The following is an 18666-nucleotide window of genomic DNA, read 5'->3' on the forward strand; positions in this document are numbered from 1 at the left end:
AAGTATACAGAAACTTATTTCACATTTTTGGTTGGTTGGTTGGTTTGGGGAAGGAGACGAGACCAGACAGCGTGGTCATCGGTCTCATCGGAATAGGGAAGGATGGGGAAGGAAGTCGGCCGTGCCCTTTCAGAGGAACCATCCCGGCATTTGCCTGGAGTGATTTAGGGAAATCACGGAAAACCTAAATCAGAATGGCCGGACGCGGGATTGAACCGTCGCCCTTCCGAATGCGAGTCCAGTGTCTAACCACTGCGCCACCTCGCTCGGTGCTTCACATTTTTATAGAAAGAAATGTAGAAGACAAAATGGAAATGATTGTGCTTATACGGTACCTATTGTGCTTACACGTCATATATTAAATTTAATGGGAAAGGGGACTTTGTTTTAACAAACGCCTATGTTAGAAAATTACATAATCTGCTGACATAATCGAAACAGTCTAATTACAGAAAGAATTACAGGTCACCCCCACCAAAGTTCTGTATGTCCCTCCAAATTCTCGAACGCCACGCTTTCTGCATCCGTTTCCCTTTCCTCAGATGGATATTCTACGAGCTTATCAAATTCCAACCCCTCCTCACTCACATCGAACACCTCCGCATCTGTTATGCTATTTGCAAACTAGATTCCAATAACCCCATTTTCTAGCCTCTGAACAGCAAGCCTGTTATGCTGCCGCACCTTCACGAACACATCACTTCATTAGTACACCTACACACACTCCATAATCTATCTCAAGTTCAACCAACTCCCTCTCCCAGACAATGATATCCATCCCGATATTTATCGTTCCTACCATCTTTAACCCTTCCCCATCCAACCAAGTTCACATCAGGGCTCCTCTCTACTTTTCCCTCACTATCCAACCCCATCCCTTTCCTCTTGTACGACTACCTTCCCCACACATCATACTGCTCCTCTCCCTTTCTCTTTCCCAACGTCTGTATTCCCACTGTCCACTTCACCTGCTATCTATTATTTACACAATTTTTCTATCTAACAGATCCCTGTCTCTTTACGCACACCCTCAACCTCTGTGGAAAATATTCTCTCCTTCACAATACTTCTCACCCAACGCAGGTCTCACAGACGTTAAGTGAAACCGCAGTGCTCCAGTGCTTTATTCGTAGAAGAATATCACAACACTGCAATTGTAGTCTTGAACGAATTGTGACAGAAGTCTGAACAACAGGTTACTGACGTACTAGGACATGCGTTGATAATACGAAATAGTGCATTGATAATGGTTAGGCACCAGCCGAAATCTAGATAAAACCTGAAAGGAAAGGACGACTGACTGCTGCGCTCAGTCATTTGAAAGACTGAAATTGTGTTTTTCTTTTAATTGCATATATTTTTTCTCCCTTTTAGCTGCCCGTCATTCATGTTTTCAATTTAAAACGAAACAGTCGTCATATTTTTTGTGTCATCTTTGTTATATCTTTAAGAAAACTCTTGGCTGAAGGGCGAAGTATTGTACCGCGACAGCCAATCCCCCGCCCATAAGGGGCGTGGGGAATGAAATAAGAAAGAAGAAAAAAAATTCAGATAACAAGTGAAAACATCAGATGAGGACAGTCCACTAACGGGACACGCCCCTAGACGAGAGCTTGCAATAAACCACAGGCATAACAGTAAAACAGAATAAAAACGTCATTGGACGCCACAGCATCAATACCACACGTCATCCATATAACAACCACAATTATAAAGTCTCAATATGTTACCACAGGTATTATAGAAATATACAGTCTAAAAAGATATAGCAACACATATACTTTTTAAAAAAAAATGTAACCTATGTCCGTTCGAAGGTTTATCGTAATATCTTGTAAAAATTTAAAGTAAATCGGTTAAGATCATTTCTAGAGGCGGCCGGAGTGGCCGAGCGACTCTAGGCGCTTAAGTCTGGAACCGCGCGACCTCTACGGTCGCAGGTTCGAATCCTGCATCGGGCCTGGATGTGCGTGATGTCCTTAGGATAGTTAGGTTTAAGTAGTTCTAAGTTCTAGGGGACTGATGACCTCAGATGTTAAGTCCCATAGTGCTCAGAACCATTTGAACCATTTTTTTTCTTTTCGAGATTTTTCGTAACAACGTTAATCAGCAACTTGTGTATATAGGGCAGTATTCAATGCTCATTCGATATACCGTTCCATTAATTCTAGTAGACTGTACAACATTTCTGTCGTCTCGGTCGTACATCTCCCGTAATGAATTAGATAATAAAGACCAGGAAGCACGCGAAGACGTTGTCATTTTAGCCTCGTTCCATAATCGAAAGGAAGAGAACGACAATTCGTAACGTTCGTGCGATCTAACCATCAACGGATACCCTACTTTGTATTTGTGTAGTATTAACGTCGATTTTCATCTAAAACTATAAATGTTCGCTCTATTACTTTATTTCTTTACATTTTGTGCAAACATGGTAAGTGCATAAATAGGATCATCGCAGAAACGATACTGAAAGAATTCAGACTCTCGTGTATTACTGAGACGGTATGTTTAACGACTGCTGAAGTTTCATGGCTCAACAGCAAAACTTTTCCTTCTAATAATTATTTTCCCATTAGCTTTATTATTCACGAAGAATTTTCTCGGTTTCCTTCTTATGGTGGAACATGAACTGGCTGTAGCCATGTTGAAGTGACAATTCCCTCATTCATGTAAAGCACAGCAGAGAAACAGTTAAAGCGCAATATGTACAGCGAGCCGAACATCATTCCTCGTGCAGTCCACCTTATTTGTGTTAATCATCGCTTATCTGACATCGGTAACAGTGCTGGTGGTACTATATTTCTGTAAGAGAGAGCTCATTATGTTCCAAAAATACTTCTACATCTACATCTACGTGATTACTCTGCTATTCACAATAAAGTGCCTGGCAGAGGGTTCAATGAACCACCTTCTACATCTACATCTACATTTATACTCCGCAAGCCACCCAACGGTGTGTGGCGGAGGGCACTTTACGTGCCACTGTCATTACCTCCCTTTTCTGTTCCAGTCGCGTATGGTTCGCGGGAAGAACGACTGTCTGAAAGCCTCCGTGCGCGCTCGAATCTCTCTAATTTTACATTCGTGATCTCCTCGGGAGGTATAAGTAGGGGGAAGCAATATATTCGATACCTCATCCAGAAACGCACCCTCTCGAAACCTGGCGAGCAAGCTACACCGCGATGGAGAGCGCCTCTCTTGCAGAGTCTGCCACTTGAGTTTGCTAAACATCTCCGTAACGCTATCACGGTTACCAAATAACCCTGTGACGAAACGCGCCGCTCTTCTTTGGATCTTCTCTATCTCCTCCGTCAACCCGATCTGGTACGGATCCAAGACTGATGAGCAATACTCAAGTACAGGTCGAACGAGTGTTTTGTAAGCCACCTCCTTTGTTGATGGACTACATTTTCTAAGGACTCTCCCAATGAATCTCAACCTGGTACCCGCCTTACCAACAATTAATTTTATGTGATCATTCCACTTCAAATCGTTCCGCACCCATACTCCCAGATATTTTACAGAAGTAACTGCTACCAGTGTTTGTTCCGCTATAATATAATCACACAATAAAGGATCCTTCTTTCTATGTATTCGTAATACATTACATTTATCTATGTTAAGGGTCAGTTGCCACTCCCTGCACCAAGTGCCTATCCGCTGCAGATCTTCCTGCATTTCGCTACAATTTTCTAATTCTGCAACTTATCTGTATACTACAGCATCATCCGCGAAAAGCCTCTCTACCGTTCGACTCTCGATCGGCACGCGGGAAAAACGAGCACTTAAATTTTTCTGTCCGAGCCCTGATTTCTCTTATTTTATCGTGATGATTTCTCTCTATGTAGGTGGGTGCCAACAGAATGTTTTCGCAATCGGAGGAGAAAACTGGTGATTGAAATTTCATGAGAAGACACCGTCGCAACGAAAAACGCCTTTGTTTTAGTGATTGCCACTCCAATTCAGGTATCATGTCTGTGACACGATCTCCCCTATTTCGCGATAATACAAAATGAGCTGCCCTTCTCTGTACTTTTCGATGCCATCCGTCAGTCTCACCTGATGCAGATCCCACACCTCACGGCAATACTCCATAATAGGGCGGACAAGCATAGTGTAAGCAGTCTCTTTGGTAGACCTGTTGCACATTCTAAGTGTTCTGCCAATGGATCACAGCCTTTGGTTTGCTCTCCCCACAATATTATCTATGTGATCGTTCCAATTTAGGTTATTTGTTTTTAGGTTATTTGTAATCCCTAAGTATTTAGTTGAATTTACAGCCTTCAGATTTATGTGACTTATAGCGTAATCGAAATTTAGCTGATTTCTTTTAGTACTCATGTGAATAACTTCACACTATTCATTATTCAATGTCAACTGCGACTTTTCGTACCATACAGATATCCCATCAAAATCATTTTGCATGTCGTTTTGATCATCTGATGACTTTACAAGACGGTAAATGACAGCATCATCTGCAAACAATCTAAGAGGGCTACTCAGATTGTCTCCTATGTCATTAATATAGATCAGGAACAATAGAGGGCCTATAACACTTCCTTCGGGAACGCCGGATATTAATTTTGTTTTACTCGATGACTCTCCGTCTATTACTACGAACTGTGACCTTTCTGACAAGAAATCACAAATCCAGTCGCACAACTGAGGCGATACTCCGTAGGCACGCAGTTTGATTAGAAGACGCTTGTGAGGAACGGTGTCGAAAGCATTCTGGAAACCTAAAAATATAGAATCTATTTGACATCCACTGTCGATAGCACTTATTACTTCATGAGTAGTATAAAGAGCTGTTTGTGTTTCACAAGAACGATATTATCGGAATCCGTGCTGACTATATGTCAATAAATCGTTTCATCGAGGTACTTGTTAATGTTCGAATACAGAATATGTTCTAAAATCCTACTGCAAACCGACGTTAGTGATATAGGCCTGTAATTTGGCGGATTACGTCTACTTCCCTTTTTGGGTATTGGTGTGACTTGAGAAATTTTCCAGTCTTTAGGTACGTATCTGTCTGTGAGCGAGTGGTTGTATATAATCGCTAAACATGGAGCTATTTTGTCAGCACACTCTGAGAGGAACCTGACTGGTATACAACCTGGACCGGAGGCCTTGCCTTTATTAAGTGATTATTAAGTTTATTAAGTGATTTAAGCTGCTTTGTTACTCTGAGGATATCTACTTCTATGTTTATCATCTTGGTAGTTGTTCTTGACTGGTATTCAGGAATATTTACTTCGTCTTCTTTGGTGAAGTAGTTTCGGAAAATCGCGTTTAATAACTCTACTTTAGTGGCACTGTCATCAGTGACGTCACCGTTGTATCACGCAGTGAAGGTATTGATTGCGTCTTGCCACTGGTGTTCTTTATGTATAACCAGAATCTCTTTGGGTTTTCTGCTAGATTTCGAGACAGAATTTCGTTGTGGAAATTATTAAAAGCATCTCGCATTGAAGTACGCGCTATATTTCGAACTTCTGTAAAACTTTGCCAATCTTGGGGATTTTGCGTTCTTTTAAATTTGGCATGCTTTTTTCGTTGCTTCTGCAACAACGATCTGACTCGTTCTGTGTATCATCGGGGATCAGTACTATCACTTATTAATTTATGTGGTATATATCTTTCAATTGCTGTCGGTACTATCTCTTTGAAAACATTCCACAACTTTTCTACACTTAAATGATCAGATCAGAAGGAGTGAAGACTGTCTCTCAAAAAGGCGTTAAGAGCATTTTTATCAGCTTTTTTAAATATACATACTTTGCATTTCTTTTTGATGGTTGTAGGTGTTCCGGTATTCAGTCTAGCAGCAACTGCCTTGTGATTTCTAAGCCCTGTATTCGTAACAACACTCACTATTTGTCCAGGATTATTTGTAGCTAAAAGGTCAAGTTTTCTTTCGCAACCATTTACGCTTCGAGTGGGATCATGAACTAATTGTTCAAAATAACTTTCGGAGAAAGCATTCTGTACAAAAATGCATCAAATGGCTCTGAGCACTATGCGTCTTAACTTCTGAGGTCATCAGTCGCCTATAACTTAGAACTAATTAAACCTAACTAACCTAAGGACATCACGCACATCCATGCCCGAGGCGGGATTCGAACCTGCGACCTTAGCGGTTGTTCGGTTCCAGACTGTAGCGCCTAGAACCGCACGGCCACTCCGCCCGGCCATTCAGTACAATTTCGGATGATGTTTTATGCCTGCCGCCGGCTTTAAACGTATATCTTTTTTTTTATTTCCGATACAACACGTCATTCTTCGTTACTCAGATTTTTCTCGGGAGTGTAGTACAAGCTACAAAAATATAAAAACACATCAAGAAATGTACGCTTGCTGATGCTAGCCAAACCCACAGGTTTCGCTGTGGTATCTGACCCCTGCTCCTGTGAAAAGCCCTCGATACCTTGCAAGTGTCGGTCGTGGTCAACACAGTGTTCTGTGGATTTGCCAGTGCGTTGTCTTGGAGTTCAGTGCATGGGACTGTGGCCAAATTGTAGTTAAGATAGCCCAGGTTTTTGATGTTTCAAGAGGCACCATATCGAAGATTTTTACTGCATACAGGGAAAGCGGAAAAACATCATCCTCAATGTCACGACGCCGACGAAAGTGTGTGTTGAGTGATCGTGGCGGGCGATCATTGAAGAGGATTGTAAAGAAAAATAAGACGACGACAGTTGAAAAAGTCACTGCAGAACTGAATGTCGCACTCGCGAACTCTCCTAGTATCGGAACAACATGAAGATAGCTCCAGAAACAGGGAACCGCAGGGTGAGCTATAATTCCAAAACCACTCATCACTAAATGAAAAGCCGGTAACAGGAAAAAATGATGCCAAAGCCATTAAACCTGTACTATGGAGCAATGCTCCAATGCAAAATACTAACGCGAATTCTTTACAGACGAATGGAAAAACTGGTAGAAGCGGACCTCGGGGAAGATCAGTTTGGATTCCGCAGAAATGTTGGAACACGTGAGGCAATACTAACCTTACGACTTATCTTAGAAGAAAGGTTAAGGAAAGGCAAACCTACGTTTCTAGCATTTGTAGACTTAGAGAAAGCTTTTGACAATGTTAACTGGAATACTCTCTTTCAAATTCTGAAGGTGGTAGGGGTAAAATACAGGGAGCGAAAGGCTATTTACAATTTGTACAGAAACCAGATGGCAGTTATAAGAGTCGAGGGGCATGAACGGGAAGCAGCAGTTGGGAAAGGAGTGAGACAGGGTTGTAGCCTCTCCCCGATGTTATTCAATCTGTATATTGAGCAAGCAGTAAAGGAAGCAAAAGAAAAATTCGGAGTAGGTATTAAAATCCATGGAGAAGAAATAAAAACTTTAAGGTTCGCCGATGACATTGTAATTCTGTCAGAGACAGCAAAGGACTTGGAAGAGCAGTTGAACGGAATGGACAGTGTCTTGAAAGGAGGATATAAGATGAACATCAACAAAAGCAAAACGACGATAATGGAATGTAGTCAAATTAAATCGGGTGATGCTGAGGGAATTAGATTAGGAAATGAGATACTTAAAGTAGTAAAGGAGTTTTGCTATTTAGGGAGTAAAATAACTGATGATGGTCGAAGTAGAGAGGAAATGGCAATGGCAAGGAAATCGTTTCTGAAGAAGAGAAATTTGTTAACGTCGAGTATAGACTTAAGTATCAGGAAGTCGTTTCTGAAAGTATTTGTATGGAGTGTAGCCATGTATGGAAGTGAAACGTGGACGATAACTAGTTTGGACAAGAAGAGAATAGAAGCTTTCGAAATGTGGTGCTACAGAAGAATGCTGAAGATTAGATGGGTAGATCACATAACTAATGAGGAGGTGTTGAATAGGATTGGGGAGAAGAGAAGTTTGTGGCACAACTTGACTAGAAGAAGGGATCGGTTGGTAGGACATGTTTTGAGGCATCAAGGGATCACAAATTTAGCATTGGAGGGCAGCGTGGAGGGTAAAAATCGTAGAGGGAGACCAAGAGATGAATACACTAAGCAGATTGAGAAGGATGTAGGTTGCAATAGGCACTGGGAGATGAAGAAGCTTGCACAGGATAGAGTAGCATGGAGAGCTGCATCAAACCAGTCTCAGGACTGAAGACCACAACAACAACATGGAGCAATGGAAGATTGTTATTTGGTCGGATGAGTTATTTCACACTGGTGCTAAGTTCTGGCCAAGTTTACGTCCAAAGAACGATACAAGGTGGGGATTCGGTGATAATTTTGGTAGCCGGCTAGTGGTATTCCTCATGGGCCCCACTGTTACTCGCCGGCCGCTGTGGCCGAGCGGTTCTAGGCGCTTCAATCCGGTTTAAGTAGGTCTAAGTTTAGGGGACTGATGACCTCAGATGTTACGTCCCATAGTGCTTAGAGCCATTTGAACACACTGTTACTCAGCAAGATTTCATAACTGTCAAGGATCATTTTAGCTGATCAGATCCACCCCACGGCACAATGTTTTCTACCGACCTGGCCTATTCCGGGCCGCTACACTTCAAGATGAGCGAGCGAAATGGTGATGGAGAAGGCAGATTCACGCCAGGAGCATGCAGGTAAACACTAATAATATTGACAGCCTTATACTGGGCTCCAGTGGTCTCAGCGCTGCACTATGTATGTGAAAATGCAGACGACTGCAGAATGCGCTTACGCCCTCATCACGCCTGTGACATACACTGTCTGGGTCTCAGGGAGTTGCAGCGCGGCCCACCTAAGCCCTCGCATTTTGAGGGCTATGCGCCCCTTCGCGTACTCGTTGTCTCCATGTAGTGCACCTGGATGCGACAGCCGACACTACATGTCCTGATGCCGAGCAGCAGTGCCCGGATAATTCCCCCAGCGCTAGACCAGGACGGTGGCCGATGACTTCTAGATGGCTGGAAGGCAGCGTGGGTGCTTCTCCCCCGTCTGGATCACAAACAGCTTGCAGTTCATCGGCTGAAGTCCCTCAGAGGTAGGAGGCTGGCCGGACACCAGCTATCCTCATCGATGAAGTTTCTCCAATTCCCACAGATGTGATGAGTCTCATGCTGGAACTCGATGAGTCAACCAGCGTTCAGGTAGCCAGGTTGCTTTGAGCCTCTAAGCTCGGTTATTTGTACCCATACAGCTACACTTCTGACATAGTCCTAATGGAAGGCGGGTACAAGTAGGTTTGCCATTAACTTGTCCTCTCAGTTTTTCCTAGCTTGTTCTGTCCCGAGCATGGGTTGCTAGGCTCAGTTAAATTTGCAACGTTTGAGATCCCCAGTATCACACAAGACCTTCAAGTTAGCTTATATTTGGTCTCATTATGTTGCGGCGTTAGCAGTTCTGTGCATCTCGGCTGTGGCCGATGCCACAAACCCTGTCTGACCGTAGTGTTTTAACATAATGTCAATAATACTGGCCATTGGCTTTTCTTGATTAGCGCTTTGGCCATGCTGACCTATTTTACCGGCCCAAAGGTGGAGAAATCTTTCAAAAATTTACAATTCGCATGGTGAACTTTTTTGCGGTGCAACATGGCGCCTGTCTTTTGAACCTTCCAAGACTAATCTTCCCATATAGTAAAATCCAGTTCTCTCGTGAGCTCAGTGACTCAACACTATTACCATCAACTCCACGTAACTTGTATCGTAGTGGCCCAAGTCTCCTGTTGCCCTCCAAGTCCAGGCTAATAACGAACAGGTGCGCCCCCGTGTCTAGAAGAAAGCTCTGTCCCACATCACTCACTAAGCCCATTAAGCAGCATTCCACGTGTGCAATAACTCGTGCAGTGTTCCGATCTATTGGGGTTGCTTTCCAACGGTCGAAGCATTCCCATTTAACACCCGCTCCTCCCGACAGTGTTTCCCATTGCCCTTTTCCGACAATCTGATCCCCAGTGGCCCACTTCCCCACCCGACTGACTCTCTTGTTCCCTTCAGTGTTTCTATCCATGGTCTTTACCCCCCCCCCCCCCCAACACCTTTAACATTTGACCTCCGAAGCTTGTAGATGGTGATCTACCCGATGCTTCGTGGCAAAATCTATCTGCTACATTCGCGCTACATTTCTAAGAGTTGCTGTTAAACCACTAGGATTCTCAATGCGAAGTTTGTTCCACATAGCTGATGCTGTGTACCAAGAAGACAGCGCCCCTGTTCAGACAACTCGCATTACCCAGGGCTGGTTTTGTGAGAATGAGGAGGACTTGTCGTGTCTTCCCCGGCCACCAGTTACCATATCTCAAAATTATTGAGCTCTTGTGGTCGACATCGGAGAGAAGGGTGAATGATTGCTGTCCACCTCCATCACATTTACTTGTAGTTGGCAGGAGTAATTGTATCAGATTCCCTTGAAAAAACCATACAGGATATGTATTTATCCAGTCTGCTGCGAATGGAAGCTGTTTTGAATGTCAAAGGTTTCCTACAACGTATTAGGCGTGGTAACGTGTTCTTGATGTGTTCATATTTTTACCCGCCCTCTGTGTATCATGTTTGAAACCACATGCGAATCATGAAAAGCTGTCGCATTGTTCTACGCGCACTTCCATCACCCATGTAGGGTTAATGCAGCGTTTATTAATCACCAGGAGATTACAAAACATTATAGTTGTTCAAACGGTACACCAGCTGAAACTGGAAATGAGGGTCGGGAATCTCTGCACTGTTCATAATAAGACCGTGAACAATGAGGCGATAAGATCTAAGAAGAAAGTGAAAGCACAGAGTGCTAAGCGATGGTGGAGAGACTCCTTTAACAATAAGAAATTATGAAGAAAAAATAAGCACGTGGGTAGGAACCCGTTTTCCTCCTAATGTTGAGCAGTAACGTGATGTAATCACTGGAGGGAAACAGTCGGTTAGTTTTCTCGCCTGTGTTATTTATCCTTCTCCAGATAATTACAGCAGAAAAAAGTTCCAGTCGCCACGGTAATAGCAGTTAGCACATGGTGTTGATAATGTCTCATTTCAAAACGCTGTTAAGCTTTAATCTTAAAAACACAGGTAAGGAACAACTAGTACTACTGGCGAATACATGTAAATCACTGAAGTCTCAGTTCCCACGAGTGAAATGTTTGCAGGAAAACTTGACAAATTTTATTAATGTGTTGCAAGAGCTTCTGAATGGAATGAGCAGTGTAATAAGTACAACTACGGATTGAGAGTAAGCCGAATAGAGTCGAAAATTATCAGGAATAGCACATATGAGGCTAGCTATAAACTTAACGTCGAAGTTGTTGACAACGAAGTACACGAAGAGATGGAATTCTTCCAGCTAGGAAGCAATATAAAACATGACAGACGAAGCAATAAGGACGTAAAATGCATCTCAAAGCAAATAAAGAGGGATTTCCTGTCCAAAAAGAAGTCTATCAGTATGAAACATAGGCGTTAATTTGAGGAGAAAGTGAGTGAGAATGAACATTTGTGGCACATACTTGTATTGAAGTGAATAATGGTCCATGGGACAACGGGAACAGCTGCGAATAAAAGAGTTTGTTATGGGGTGCTACAAAATGATGTTGAAAATATGGAGAATTGATGCAAAATGAGGTCCTCCGCAGGGCAGACTAGGAGAGCAACATTTGGGAAATAATAGAAGTGACCGGATGATGGGACATGTGTTAAGAACTTGAGTGAGGTGTAGAAGGGTAAAACTGTAGGAGAAGATGAACACTGGAATATATCCAACATGTAAGAGGGTACGTTAGATGGAAATGTCGCTCTGAGATGAAGACATTAGAGAATAATTCGTGATGGGTCGCATCAGACCAGTTGGAAGACTGATGACAAACGTCTATTCACTACACCATTAACATCGATATCAATTCGTCTCACAATACAACGTGTTTAGAATAAGCATTTTCATCCTCGATGGTTCTCAAGGGCTGTGGACGGTCCGACTGGAAACTCATTTAGATGCGTGTCAAAGACGAGCGACGAAGCGTGAACGCGTCGTACTAATTTACCTGACATTGTCGGGAGGAAGATCGATCGCTATATCAGTGTAAAAAAAGCCAAATTAGTAGTTTTATAGCACAGATCGCAGGTGACACATATCCTGATTACTAGTTTCAGCAAAGTTATATTTACGCCTTCTTATCGTCGGATAAGATTACAATATGACATTTATGAAACTACGTAGCAATCAGGATATTTATAAACTGTCATCTGGGCAATAAAACTATTTTGGAAGCTTTTTTTCCATTATACTACGCAAGTAGAAATGTTTCCTTAAAATACCATGTCCATAACTTTTTGGAAAAAGTTACTTACTTGAAGCTCTATAAACTTGGAACATCAGTACTTCCTCCCATTTTATTCGGGTTAAGATACGTATACTACAGATGCCAACGTAGGTACTTGGCCTGCTATTTGCTGTTTACTCACATAGGAAATATTTCTCTCGAGTTTTTGTACTAAACTAGAGAGGATGCAACTGCCGGCACAAACCCTTCAAAAAGGGGCGAGTCATTTCCTTCCCTACCCATCTCTTGTTATCCCGAAGTCGACGAAACATTACAATCTCATCTTCCTTTCAACATTCCATGCCACAGCGTAACGTTTCTTCAAGCCATTCGATACGTCGTCGCTGATACTCGTTACTGATTATTATGATATCCGCGAGCAAAGTTTGCGCTTTCCTGTGAACATCTTACGCTCAACAATGTAGAAATCTGTTGGCGAGAAAGATGCCATTAGGAGTTCTACTTTGTTAGCTCCCTCGGAACTGTTATAAAGTGTGTATCTTATCGAGTTACTGAATTTGATGTCCACCGACCGTACGAAATGTTCTGAGACTCCAGAATGAGATTTTCACTCTGCAGCGGAGTGTGCGCTGATATGAAACTTCCTGGCAGATTAAAACTGTGTGCACCGACCGAGACTCGAACTCGGGACCTTTGCCTTTCGCGGGCAAGTGCTCTACCATCTGAGCTACCCAAGCACGACTCACGCCCGGTACTCACAGCTCTGGCAGAAGTAGAGCTGTGAGAGCGGGCGTGAGTCGTGCTCCGGTAGCTCAGTTGATAGAGCACTTGCCCGCGAAAGGCAAAGGTCCCGAGTTCGAGTCTCGGTCGGTGCACACAGTTTTAATCTGCCAGGAATTTCATGTTTTGAGACTAGTTGTAATCCTTGCTTGCAAACGACGTCAGTCCAGTAACTACAGTGGCGACTTGAACTAACAATTGTAAACAGATGTTCATTCTAGCAGCCAGTTGTGGGGATGAAGTGTTAAGCAGTGGACGTGTGGTCATAGTGTGTCAACGCTGTTGCATCACAAATCACACTGCAGGAACATCTCTAAATGAAGTGTTCAAGAAATTTTAGAGAATTTTTTGAAGAAGAGAAATGTGTTTGTGAAGTTTGTCCCGCACATATTAATTCCCGAACCAAAACAATGGCGTGTGGACGCCTGCCGCGATTTGATTGAGATGCCAAACACGGATAAAAAATCATCACGAGTGACGAAACGTGGTGTTAACAATACGAACATACTACAAAACGACAAAGTGCAGAAATTCACTTGAAGGGTCAAAGCTTTGACGACATAATCGACTTTCAAACCAGTGTGACGCGCGAATTGAATGACACCCGAAAGACTGACTTCTACGACGGTTTCATGCAGTTATATTAGCGTTGCACACAACTCGGTGGAGACAATGTAGAACACCTGAATCTTCACAACATTTTAACGTTTCTCTGTTGTTTAGTAATCCAGTCTTGAAACTTTTTAGACTGCCGTGGTATTCTTGTGCAGTGTAACGTTGTGTTTGTGTTTCTGTGAGTAGCGCGGAGTAAAAGGAAAGGGGAGGATTATATCCGGTGGCGGAACGTTACCCACTCCTCATAAACAGCAACAAGAAGACCAAAGTGCTTCATCTCCCCGTCCTAAAGACTTTCACCACCTTGTATGTCATTTAAGACCAGTATACAGTTGGAATGTGTAGAAAACAGTGTAGTAATCAGAAATTATACTTCGCCCCATCTGCAACTCTTTGTGACGACGAAAGATGTCTTATAAAGTTGCGAGATTAAGAGTTCAACGACCCGATCGCAGCGCAGACGTCATACTCCGATCGCTAGCTTACTTGTAAACGGTGGGGAAGAAACTCAAAATTAAACTTTCTTCTGCCATCAGGGTGAGAAATTGGTGTCACCAATCAGTTCGTCACCACTTCAGCGACCTGCAACAGGCATTTTCAATCGCTCCGTATAGAACAATTCAGAGAAATTAAAAAGAGGTTCGAATGTAAGCTCCCGTATTTCTTGTCAGGTTCTTTAAAATCTTCTTGCGTAGCTGACGGAGTCATCCGCAATATACACCAGTGTTTGTTTTGGTTCACATAACACGACTCGTTGAGGTCAGGAGGTCTGTAAAATTAAAATAGGAAGGAAGGCAGAATGGAAGGAATATTGGACTTTTTCGTTGACAACGAGATGACAAGCTCACATGAGAAGGGGTTGGAAAACAGTCACGTTCTTTTGAATGGAACCACCACGACAATTGTGATTAGTGATCTGAAGAAAATACGGAAAATGAATTGGTTATCCAGGCTGGTATTCCTTCTGGGTATGTGTTCAACTTCCAAAGCATTGTACAAGCTAGCTTGGACGGGCACTCCCTGATGGTGAGGCAATGAGCGTTTCTGAACGGGCTGGTGTACTACCGAAGCATTCGACTACAGTGATTAGGGAAACCGAAATTGGAATGAAGGAATGGGATTTCACCTCTGTCCTTCCTATGTTTGCTAGTTTCCGCTATAAATCTGTCACACACTGCAGAAAAATGGTACTGGGAAAGGAGGTGACGTGCCGGAGTAGACACATCCGGGGAGCGGCAACTTATGGGTAGCGCGTGACACTTGCGCACCTGCTCGCGAGCCGTTGCTGCCACAACGCGGGCCAGGTACCTGATTGGCGCTTCCAGCCAGACACTCCCGCTACCTGCTACCTGCCACCTCCCGTCTTAGAAGCGTATCCGCTTCCGCAGGATTTCGCATTTCGGCACTGTTGCATCCGTCATTAGTGAACCGTGATTAATCTCGACGGAGAGCAATTGCCTCCCGCTGTTCCCTGCGATGAAGCGTGACGTCAGTCCTCTCGCAAAATGAGGCGCTTCAGGAAGCAGTTCCTGCAGTTGCAGAATTCGTCAAACCGGAATTACACCGAGACGACACTATGCTACACGTTACCACATGCCGTGTGCGACGTGACACATTGCTATAAAGTTATTGCTTAGAAAATTATGTCACCTGATGTGGCTCACTACAAGTTACCTGTATTTGTACCATCAACCTTTATCAATTGCATTAAAGGAACTTCAAAATAACGCATCATGTCTTCACTTACGGTAGAGTTTTTATTGGATCCCAGAAAGCTCACAATGTAATTTTTACGAAATTGGTGGCTGATGGTAGAGCTTTGTTAAATAAAATTACATGACTAATTAGGTGTTTAGGTACTGCTGCGCAACATCGTGCGAATAATAAGAATATCAGACACTAGGTTTCTTTATAAGTAAATCTTCTCCTACCAGTCATGATTTAATTTATTTACTTTTCACACGACGCCTTCCGGGAAATGATTCCCATTTTGAAGTGTGTTCTTTTGTGTGTATTATACCATTTCTGTGTGGTGTTGTCGATGTGTGAGAGTCTGCTTCATTTCGTTGACTAAGTTTTCTAATGGTCCATTTGTGCACTGTCTCTCACACACACAACTTTCCTTGCTGTGTACTTTGAACATCGATGTTTGAACTAGATACTTAGATGTTAAATGGGAGGGGGGAATTTAAAGAACGCACACATATGGACGAAGGTTTATTAATAGCCATGCAGTGAAGACAAGAATGAGATGCAAGAAGATACAGAAAAACGAGAATACAATAAAGTGCATGCTGCAAAGTATGGACAGAATGAGGCGAAGCTGAAATTGTCCTATGCAGTTCCCTGTGAAACGAGTAAAATCAAGAGTAGCAGAGCGCAGTTTGGTAAATACAGTGAAAGTAGTGGCAGATTCAGTGAACAACTCTGGAAATACTCAACATAATGACGCATTAGGAAAATATCAGAATTCTAACTATTCGGTCGGGAAAAGCTACAGATTTGATTCGCAGTGGAATTAACAAACGGTGCACACAAGTTAAGGAAGAAGGTACTAAACAAATGGTTCAAATGGCTCTGAGCACTATGGGACTTAACTTCTGGGGTCATCAGTTCCCTAGAACTTAGAACTACTTAAACCTAACTAACCTAAGGACATCACACACATCCATGCCCGAGGCAGGATTCGAACCTGCTACCGTAACGGTCGCGCGGTACTAGACTGTAGCTCCTAGAACCGCTCGGCAACCCCGTCCGGCAGGTACAAAACAGATTCGTAAACAAACACAGAAATAAGTTACCGCGAGAAACCTAGAGATCTATGAGAAGCACATTGAAGTCCTCTTAAGTGCAGAAAAGGGAGTAGAGGGAGGTAGGAGTACATTGTTGGCCCGCACGACGGAGAAAATATGAAACAAAATTTGACAGAAGTTGAGGTGCAAGCTAATGCGGAAGTAATGTAGTCAGTTTCCGGAGCTGCGAATGGCCAGACCTTAGAGAAGATAACATGTTGTCGATGATATATTTTCGGAAGTAAAGTAACTCGCAGATCAGTAGAGCACCGGACCAAAGTTCTGGCGGCTTTCAGCTTTCGAGAGAAATGTCATTACGTTATCGCAAAAGGTACACAAGCTCATATGTGAAATGTATCGGAATATCTGTCTGGCATGTGACTCCTGGAACTGGCTGACCGGAATATTAAACAGAAGAGAAGAGCGATAACTTTAAGAGTTAGTCGGTGATGGTAGGTTTGGTATGAGATTTGAAAAGGTACCAGGGAAAACTTTCAGCTATGTAATCTAGAATAACATATTCAGTTCAAAGTAAGTGAGTATAATAAAAGTGGACAGTCAAGAGAGATTAATTCATGTTTTGGATCATCAACAGATGTTTGCATACTGTTTCTGAAAACTTTGTAATATTCTCGTCGTTGACTTCATAGCTTACCCTAGAGCTGAAAATGCTAAAACAAGATACAGTCCCCAGTAACGGTAAAAACAGAAAAAAAGGATCAAATGGTAGATAGCTAAATTTAATGTTATCCAGTGATTTTTCTTTCTTACTAGCTGCGAAATACATCGTTGGTAAGAACTTTTCTAATTAAATATACTGTTTTTGTAACCTACCAAAAAACACCTTCTAGTGTGACCCCTTGAAGTTTTCAGATTATACTACATATTTGGGCAATATATACAGTCTTTGAAAAACGTTTATTCTCTCCAGGCAGGTGATCATCTTGCGGAGACTGAAAGATTATGCTATTCTAGCACATATACTGCGTAAATGATGTACAACGTCCACAGCGCTCAGTTAAGGTCTTAAAGGAAACCGCGTATGGCTCTTCCTCAAATACTCTCAGTAGTTAAAACATTAACGAGACCTTTGCACTCCGTTTTATTCGCCTCCGTTTCTGATGCTGGAAGAGGATGTACAGAACACTCTTGTTATGCTGGAAAATTTTTAAGGGAGTATTAAGAAGCTCACTATAAGGAGCTGAGTTCAGAAAGACAAATATTTCAATCCCACTACAACCATTTGGCAAGACGATCCAATGCACACCTCTGTGGTATATTCAGCAAAACACTACCAAGAATGGAGCAAGGAGTTTTGTTCCGATATTTGTAGAAAATTATTTCCAGATCCAGTACATCTTCCGCAGAGAAGGAATTTCTCCCGACAGCCCGCATCTCGTGGTCGTGCGGTAGCGTTCTCGCTTCCCACGCCCGGGTTCCCGGGTTCGATTCCCGGCGGGGTCAGGGATTTTCTCTGCCTCGTGATGGCTGGGTGTTGTGTTCTGTCCTTAGGTTAGTTAGGTTTAAGTAGTTCTAAGTTCTAGGGGACTTACGACCACAGCAGTTGAGTCCCATAGTGCTCAGAGCCATTTGAACCATTTTTCTCCCGACAACCTTGGTGGGAATAAAGAGATTTGATCTATTTTATTTTATTACTGGCAGAATTGTGTATTAATTAGCAATGTGTATCTAATGCGTAAGGGAAAGAATATGGCTTTTTCGCGTGCGCTACAGCATATCTCTTAAGTCATGAGGCCATGAAACTCATAACATCCCACCTGAGATTAACAGGAAATTAGCCACTCGTACTAGTTGGTTAAGGCGAGATGGAGCGTTTGTTACCCTCCACGTGTCTCTTTCTCTCGAGATTTTCGACTCTGATCCGCAGATCTTATCAAATTAAAAACATCTGTCGTACAGTACCTATATTACACTTTCGATAGGTCTGAAAGTCGCCACCAACTGTCTGACGATCGAACATGACTGCTTAGGAGAAAGGAAGAAGCAAGAATGCGTCTCGCAGGCAAAGAGACACCGGCGAACACTCCAACTCGATTTCCCTGTAACATCACTGAAATCAAACACCTTACAGGACGGTTCCCACAATTGCATAAGAGCGGTCTCGCAGAGGACTAGATCGAAAACTACCGTTAACTGGAGGAAGGGTCCAGGGAACCACGGAATCTACATGTTAATATTTGTAATTTTACCTCTTTTTTTGGTGTTTCGATTGGTTAATACTATTACTCTCATGTTAATGTTAGTAGCGTTT

The 18666-nt window shown here is 42.8% G+C and overlaps 1 protein-coding gene and 1 non-coding gene across 2 annotated transcripts in view; both read left to right on the forward strand.

Annotated features, from left to right (window-relative positions):
• The window catches only part of LOC124549450 (phospholipase B1, membrane-associated-like), a 271696-nt gene that overhangs the window by 34757 nt on the left and 218273 nt on the right, over positions 1–18666 (forward strand). The gene's annotated exons all lie outside the window — the stretch shown is intronic.
• Trnas-cga lies at positions 13009–13082 on the forward strand. Its single transcript has one exon. It is a non-coding gene; the product is annotated as a tRNA-Ser (tRNA).

The sequence above is a fragment of the Schistocerca americana genome, chromosome 1 (genome assembly GCF_021461395.2).
Source record: "Schistocerca americana isolate TAMUIC-IGC-003095 chromosome 1, iqSchAmer2.1, whole genome shotgun sequence".
Taxonomy (NCBI): Eukaryota; Metazoa; Arthropoda; class Insecta; order Orthoptera; family Acrididae; genus Schistocerca; species Schistocerca americana.